At 48.7% G+C, this 7,981-nt stretch overlaps 1 protein-coding gene across 1 annotated transcript in view; it reads right to left on the reverse strand.

Annotated features, from left to right (window-relative positions):
- LOC104357509 (rho GTPase-activating protein 20) overlaps positions 1–7,080 on the reverse strand; it is a 37,689-nt gene extending 30,609 nt beyond the window's left edge. The window contains exon 1 of the mRNA XM_042807410.1: positions 7,013–7,080. The gene's annotated coding sequence lies outside the window, so the exon portion shown is untranslated. The remainder of the gene's footprint in view (positions 1–7,012) is intronic.
- Positions 7,081–7,981: the final 901 nt, after the last annotated feature.

Raw genomic sequence — 7,981 nt, forward strand, 5'->3', positions numbered from 1 at the left:
TAAATTTGAAATATTCGCTGATGGTGTATTAGACCAAACAGCTGCTGCCTGTTGGGCTTTTCCTGCAATGCTTATTCCCATGGTGAAAACCCACTGCAACAGATTCCCCCTGTATGTTTTGATAGAACTTTCATCATCCCTTTCCTGCATTTGAACCAGTACTGAAAGCTACCCCAGGAATTTCTCACAAGGAATTCTTGCCTCCGTAGCTCTAAAAAACCCCCTCTATATAGCTTTAACACACATATATGGTCTCTACCATCAAGCTGTGGCATGCTCTAATAATGAGCATAGGATCAAACAATTATGGGATGACTACTGATAAGACTCACGTGGGAAATCAGTGGGGGCACACTTTTGTAAAGCCCTTTAAACCATTTAATTCAGGCTGGTACTTTGGGGTAGAACTTTTTGTTGTAAAGCTGAATGTATATATAACATTAGAAGGGATCTTGCTGGGTTTCACAGTATAAAAATTCATCACTGAGGCCAAAGTAAATTAAGAACCATGCTTTTTCTTTAAAAATGCAAATAAATAGTTCACTGAATTGAACTTTGGCAAAATGAAAAACTTGCAGAGCAGCCAAACCTGAGGAACAGAAAAATGTAATGCATTCCTTTGTGTCTTTAAAATAACCCCCTTCTCTTCCCCTCTCTTGGTTCAAAACTCCTCCTCCTGCCATATTAAAAATTATAAACTCATAGACAGCTGGGTCTCCCCAGCTACAGAATTACTTTAGCCTTCCCAAAGCAGGGCCTCTGAGCTCGAGTATGCTGGTCCAGCCTGTGCTAGGGCCCGGATTAACTACCAGTGCATGAAATGCACGGTACCCACGCTCGGTGTGTGATAAAGGATGATATAAACTGCACAAGGACGAGAAAGTGTAAACTCTAAACAGTTTGAAGCAGTAGCGCTTCAAGTCCGCTGAGCAGACGGAGCATCTCCACTTGAATGCTGTGGTATGAATCCTCATCTCTCCCTGGGTACACGTTCAGTGCAAATTGCCAAGTTGCTAGTGCTCCACCAACACACCCCTGACACTCATCCCCTTTATACCTGCCTTGGCTTTCTCTTAAGGGTAGAAGCAGGCTTGCTTTCAAGCCAGCTTCCCACAGCCCTAATGCAAACATGTGCATGAATTGTGCTTCCCAAGAAAGGCCCCAAGTTCCCACCTTACGAATAACGTTGTTGCAGGCAGAGGGTCAGTGGGTGACCCCATCCTCTCTGCCAGGTAACTGCCATCAGCCTTTGGTGCCTGTGAGTTTAAGTAGCTAGTGCATGTTTGCAAGTCTGATGTTTCTTGTCTATTTACAATGATTAAATCATTATATTTGCAGCTTGGCCATGGAAAAGACCTTGAAAAGAGGCAGCTCTGTGCATCTGGATTTCATTAGAGCTGAACATTAATCCCTTTATGCCTTATAAGCATCCTGTTAGCATTATACAGACTTGGGGTTGTTACATGGCATTCTCAGAGCTGGCTGGCTGAAAAATGGGTTAATCAACAGCACCTCTGGTAGCACACACACCATGAAAGGCATTTTCCTCTTTCTGTTGCTTGCTCATCTGCATGTCAGCATTAGGATAGGTAACACACTGGTAACATTCACTGTCAAACTCCTCCTCAAAACTCTTGATAGGTTTGCGCTGAACTGTAGGATTTAATCCCACAGAATTTTGCAGTTGATGGAAATGAAAAATAGGCATTCCAGCCCCAAATGAGGATCCAATCATCCCAAATATCAGTGGAGCTGCAAGTGTAAAGTTACATGAGCTGGGCAAATAAAAGTAGGCTTCGGCTTAAACAACTGGACTTTTTTTTCCAGTTTTTGGAGTTGCAGGAAGACATTAAGGGTTGAGCAGTGACAGAGGCCAAGAGAGAGACATGGCTGAGCAGCTGTCTAAAGGTCAAGAATGGAAAGGCAGGCAGGAGCAGCATTATGTGAGCTGAGCCCATGCAAAAAAAAGGTGTGAAGGAGTGGTCTGAAAATACAGCCTGAAGAGCAGCCACTGGACTGAGAAAGGGAAGGAGAGAAGCTAGTCATGGAGGATGAAGAACTTGGAGATCAAATAACCTGGAGGCCAGAGGATAGCTTGCCAAGTGAGGCTAACAAAGAAATATGCTCTTTCTTATAGTAAAAAGCTCTTGATATGAGCCAATGCAAGTTAAGTTGTGTGGCCTTAAAGAACATGGCCCAGTTCTTTGACGGCACAAGAGGTGGAAAAAGAAGCAGCATAATACGTATTAAGTTCCCTACACAAGGTAGTTATAATTATTCCACAGGAACAACTGCTACAAGCTACTGCAGAAATTCAAAGATGAGCCAAGAAGAAACGATTAAGGCAGAAAACGTCTTGTTCCACTGAGGTCAATGATAAAATGCTAGTGTTCTGCAGAGCAAAGGATTTATAAGAGCGGGTATAACATTTCTGACGAATCAAACACTAGCTAGCATAATGACTCTTCATATGCCATGCAAGGACACAGGCTGTGGTCAGAGAGGTGTTTTTGCTCTGTAGGACAGAGGGGCAGAAAGGAGGCACCACAGCACAGAGGTCACACATCCTCCTGGGAGCCTGTGCTGGCAGTGGGGACGGCAAGTGGCCGTGGGGCTTTTTGGAGATGTCACTCCCTGTGCATCTATTTCTGGTGCAGCCTGAAGGGGCAGGCAGTGGAAAACTCCAAGAAACGTTTTATTTAAAGACATTTATTTTGATTCATATATTGTTCCCTGCCTTCGTTTCTCCAGTATTTCTTTTTTACTTTTCTCTTAACCTGTACAGGAACTAGTGTGAAAAGTGTATCAGCTGAAATGAGGCCAAATATAGGATACATTATGGTGTATGGACGACCCCAAAGGCTTCCTAATCTGCCCCTTACTTGGGTTTAACACATGTTTATATGTAAACCAATACCACCAGTCATGAGCATTTTTGTGGGTCTTTGATAAATACTTTATAGTTTGATAGAATCTTTCCGATTCTGAGGTGTGTAGAGCAGAAAACAATTGCCTAGTAAGATTACAGAAGAGCTACATAGATGGAATTTATATTTTCCATAACTTAGCTGTAAGTCCCTATTGGTTTTATTAATTTTCAGGTAGAAAATTGTCTTGAGTCTGTATAGTAGCCTCTTCATTTGCTCTCCCTACACAAGCACATGTACACATCACATAGATATCTGCATACACACACATGCACAAAGCTCTTTGGCTGATAAATTTCCCAATAAACATGGCAGGCAACTTCAAAACCAAACCAAAACAAGCCTTTCAATAGGAATTATGAAAAATAAGTTTTAAATCACAAAAACATCCTGTTTTGCTTCAGTTTCTCTCTCACGTGCCACAAGCTGGACTCCACCCTACCTGTTTTTAGAGGGGCTAACTATGGGCACGAGGTTTTGGAAACTTTCATGTCCTTATCTGTCCTACCATTTGCTCTCAGGGGAACATGAAGAAGGCAGCACTGTGAAGCCAAGAAAAGAGGGTTGGATCCCCTGTGCCCATGTGCATCCATCCTCGTACCAGTCCTTTTTCCCACAGCTCTAAGATCCCTCAGAAGAAAATGAGGAAAAGTGGAAGATGAACAGAAGTGGGTCTCATTGTTTTGGGGGTTTTGTTTGGTTTGTGGTAGTTTTTTTCATTGTTGTTTTGTGGTTTTTTGTTTTTTTTTTTTTTTTAATCCCAGTGTCTGCCACAGTCTCAACTCCTGGCTGAAATGGAGAAGGTGCTGTTAAGCGTACATGCTATTTGCTCTAATAGATTTAAGTACTAATGTTGATGACACTTTCACAGACAAGTCAAAGAGAATATCCCAAGAAGGTGCCAGGTCCCTAACCAGCTAACCAGAAGCACATGGAGAGGTGGGGAGCTGGCAAAGGCTGATTTCTCATCTTAGCTGAGAAACCAGCCATGCAGATCAGATGTGTAACATACTTTAGCACCACATCTAGATGACCTCACGTCAGCTTCCAGCCAGAGGATACAGGTTGTCTCCCGAGCAGCACTGCCAAACAGGCGATGTGCTGCTCCAGAGGCTGCTGGGGGTGTTTGTTTGAGGCGGGCGCCGTCCCATGTAGGTGCGACTGTGCGCAGCTGTAAGCTGGACACAGGCGAGTAAAGGTGTGAGTGGCTGAGTGCTGCTGTAGGCATTTTTGGAGATGTGTGCATTTGTATCTACTGGGGTGCTACTTGCTGTTATGGTGGCACTGGCAAAAGCAGAAGAGTGAGCAGCGTGTGGATGAAGGTGAACAGAACAAATACAGGAGAATCTGGGGGTGTTTGCAAGGGTGCTGGCATGACAGAGGGGGAAACGGCAGAGGGTTGGTGAACCTGCGGCAGGCAGGAAGGTGGAGTACAGTGTGCTGGTGTAATGTGAGCAACTAGGAAAGGATCTTCAAGGAGGATCTCTGTATCAGAGCCACAAATCAGAATCTTCCATATTACAAGCAGGAGAGGATCTGAGATCCCTCATGGCTAGTCATGAACAACAAGCATCTACTACATCTTGAGGCTAATTAAGAGAAACATATCAACAGTACATTCCTTAACATTTCCCCTACCTACGAAATAAAACCAGTCTGACTACAGAGATGCTCATCACATCCCCTGGTTACAATCTAATAGTTCTAGTCCCTGGAGCTAGCTCCTCTGCAAAGACAAGGCCACACACTTCCCATTTCTGGGGACAGACTAGATGAATAATGATGAACAAAGGTGAAGCACCAAGAAGCATAAATGGTCCCTTCTGTGAATGCCAAGCTCACTTAGACCAGAGCCACGTTAAGCAATCTACCTGTGGCTTCAGCCAACACCTAAGTGCAGCAGCATTTAAAGAAAGGTCAAGAGAAAGGAACTGTGTCCAGTGTTGTTGATGGAAAGACCTTCACTGAGCACCATGGAGAGTCTGCTGTAGAGGCAGAAACTATCATTAAGTCTCCATAGCTAGAGATGCCTATCCAAAATTTTGCACCCATCCAAAGTGTGGTATTGTTTAATAGGAATTCCCCAAAGCAGTTGACTCTCAGAAAATGTAAATCTTTTTAAACCAATAAACGTTAATAGTTGTTTTCCTCTTGAAAGGAATGTATGTTAATTTTTAAAACATCACTAGAGGGCGTTAAATAAATGGGCTTCCCTATCAAGCTAACTGTACAGTCAGTGAGATCTCTGAGAAAACTGTTTAGTTTAGCAGACCTTGGGGGGAAGATTTAAAATGTCTATGCATATCAAAACGGCCTCCTGACAACTTTCTATCTGGCTGACAAACCAAATGCTTTACTTTAGGTGTGCCCTGGAAAGGAACAGTCCAGGCACCCAGGATATACACTCAGGAACTTCCCTGCAGCTGGGCATGAGCTGTGCCAGGTCTCAGCAAGTCAGGCAGCTATCCCATGGCCAGGAACACTGCCATTTATACATATCCCATCAAGTGCCAGTGGCTTAATTAGTTTAAAGTCATGCTGGACAAATCAATGACCAGGTCCTTGAAAAAATCCCTGGGAAGACTGAGGTGCAGTGTCTGGTGGTGCTCTATGTATCCCAGGGAATACAGTCCACATAGGAGTGTCGTGCCCTTGCAGAAGCAGGTGCCCACGGCCCTACTGCTCTGGCTGTGCAAGCCAGCAACCAGCTGTGATGCTGAGACAAAGAGCATACTGTTAAAGGCCCTCATTTTCCATCTCTGCAGGTAATGTAGAGTTGGCACATCGCAGCAACACTTTGGGTTACACAAAGGCATCAGCAGACAGAGGTCTGGTTAGAAAAAAGAACGCTGAGGAATGTTCTAAATGTAGCAGATGTGAAGGTAAATGGAAAAACAGACACCTCTGTCTTAGGTAGGGCCCATAGGTAAAAACTGCAAGTGCCCCTAAAGAACCGGCAGCAAAAGCTGCAATGAAACATCACTCTGGATCATAAGGATCTCTGGTTGCGGGTACCCTCCAGCCTCTGGGAAGTACTACAAGTATTACAACTAGTTGCAGGGTTGTTATTTTTTTTTTTTTTTAACAGAACTTGCTATTTATTCCAGTGGAAACTCCCAGCAAAGAAAATAGTTCCACTCAGCTACTGTTTGTTTTGGATGATTTGTCTGAGAATTTCAAACTGGCATTTTGAATAATGTTTACAGTTTTCCCTCTCATTTTCCATTATTTCAGGCTAACCTCATGCTAATATGATATTCTATTGTTTGTTCTTTTGCATTTTAAAAAATTACCAAGAGCAGCTGCTATTCAGTGCAGACTGAGCATCTCTTCCCCACCAGCATGCTCCTCACTCTGCTGGAGCCAGTGCCACATGCTTCACTCACTCCGGAGGAGACTGCAGTTTCTCCTGGCAAGTCTAAAAATACGAGGCAGTAACAGAAGGACTGCTTTGCCTGTCGTTGTGTCCTGACTTGAACGCAAAGTGATGTGCATTTAACAGGTCTCCTGGAATAACACTAGGATGCAAAAGCGCTGCGATTCTGCCACCACTCTGGAAAAGCAACTCTGCGAATATGCCTCAAGCAAAGAAACTCTCAGAACCCCGCGCGGCGGAGATTTTCAGGTTATTTCCTTTCTGACCCAGCCCAAAGCGGGTGTCCAGCTCGACCCACGCGTGCGGGCACACACCGTGAACTCCCCCACCTCGCCTTGTCTCCCTTCCCTTTTGCCCCCGGGCTCAGGTAACCACACACCTTCGCCTCCTCCCGGGCCGGCAGCGGTTTCCCCCCAGCACTCGCCCCGCACCCCCTGATCCGGCTCCGCAGACACTCCCCCGCCGCCCCCCACCCCCCCCCCCCAAATTCCCCGGCGCCAACAGCTGAGCGACGCTGCCACCAACACGCCGCCGCCGCCCCCGGAGGGGTCCCCGAGCCATGCAAGCAGCTCCGGGGAGGGGTACGGAGAGACAACCCCTCCCCGAAATGCAGCCCCCGCCCCGGGTGGGAGCCAGCAGCAGACACCCCCTCCCCTCCCCGCCGCGCAGCCCGCGGGAGGCCGGGCAGCGGCACCGCCGCGGTACTTGCCTGGCTCCGCGCGGAGCCCGCGGCGCAGCTCGGGGCGCGGCCGCGCTGTCATGCCCGCGGCCGGGGCGCGGCACGGCGCATGGCTGGCGGCGGCTGCGCGATCGGTGCCGGTGCGGCGGCGGCGGCGGCGGCGGCGGCGGCGGCAGCGACCGGCGAGTGGGCGGGGCGCGACGCCAGGGGGGCGGGGCCGGGGGGGCGGACGCCGCCGGCCATTGGCTGGGCGCGGTGCCCTGTGGTGGCGCCCCCTCCCGGAGCGCGGCGGCCGCTGCGGCTCGGCCGGAGTCAGCGGAGACCGGGGGGAGGGTCCCGCCCCGCCCCGCCCCGCCCCGCCCCGCCCCGCCCCGCCCCGCCCGTCCCCCCGGGGCGTGGGTGCCGCTGGGAACGGCCCGGTGTGTAGCGGGAAGGTCTGCCGGGCGCCTTCCAGCCCTAGAGACCCCGCGTGGGAAGGCTGCGGGGCGAACGGCGCGTTCCGGGCTCGTCCTACGTGGGACGACGGCACCTCTCTGCGTGCTCCCGTGGGAGTCCCGTGGGGAAAAAAGAGACACGGGAAATGGCTTTTGCGGGGGGAGAAGAGCAGGACCCGCTCCTTGAAAATCAGCGTCTCTGTGCAGGGTTTAAACACGCGTTGGTGCAGGCTGGGAAACTACAAAGCAAAGCAAAGCGAAGCGAACCTGGGATGGAGGCGAGGGGGCTCAGTAGGTTTGTTCCCTACCCCCCCGTGGTGCAGAACCCACCTTCCATGGTGGGCATTGCCCAAGAGCAGAGCTGGGGGTTCAGCAGGGGGAAAGAGCTATCCAGAAGGTCATGCTAAAAGGTAGCTTTTCTGGACAAATTCAGTGGAAGAGCCGAGAACCGATGGGACCCAAGGCAGTCAGGCCCTTGTTCTTGAAAGCAGTTGTTCCTGCAAGTCAGGGCACCTGAGCGAGAGGGCATGAAAGTAACTTTAAGAAAGTATCACACACGGTCCCT

This window comes from Tyto alba, unplaced genomic scaffold, assembly GCF_018691265.1.
Source record: "Tyto alba isolate M040663 unplaced genomic scaffold, T.alba_DEE_v4.0 Super-Scaffold_5, whole genome shotgun sequence".
In the NCBI taxonomy this organism is placed as follows: Eukaryota; Metazoa; Chordata; class Aves; order Strigiformes; family Tytonidae; genus Tyto; species Tyto alba.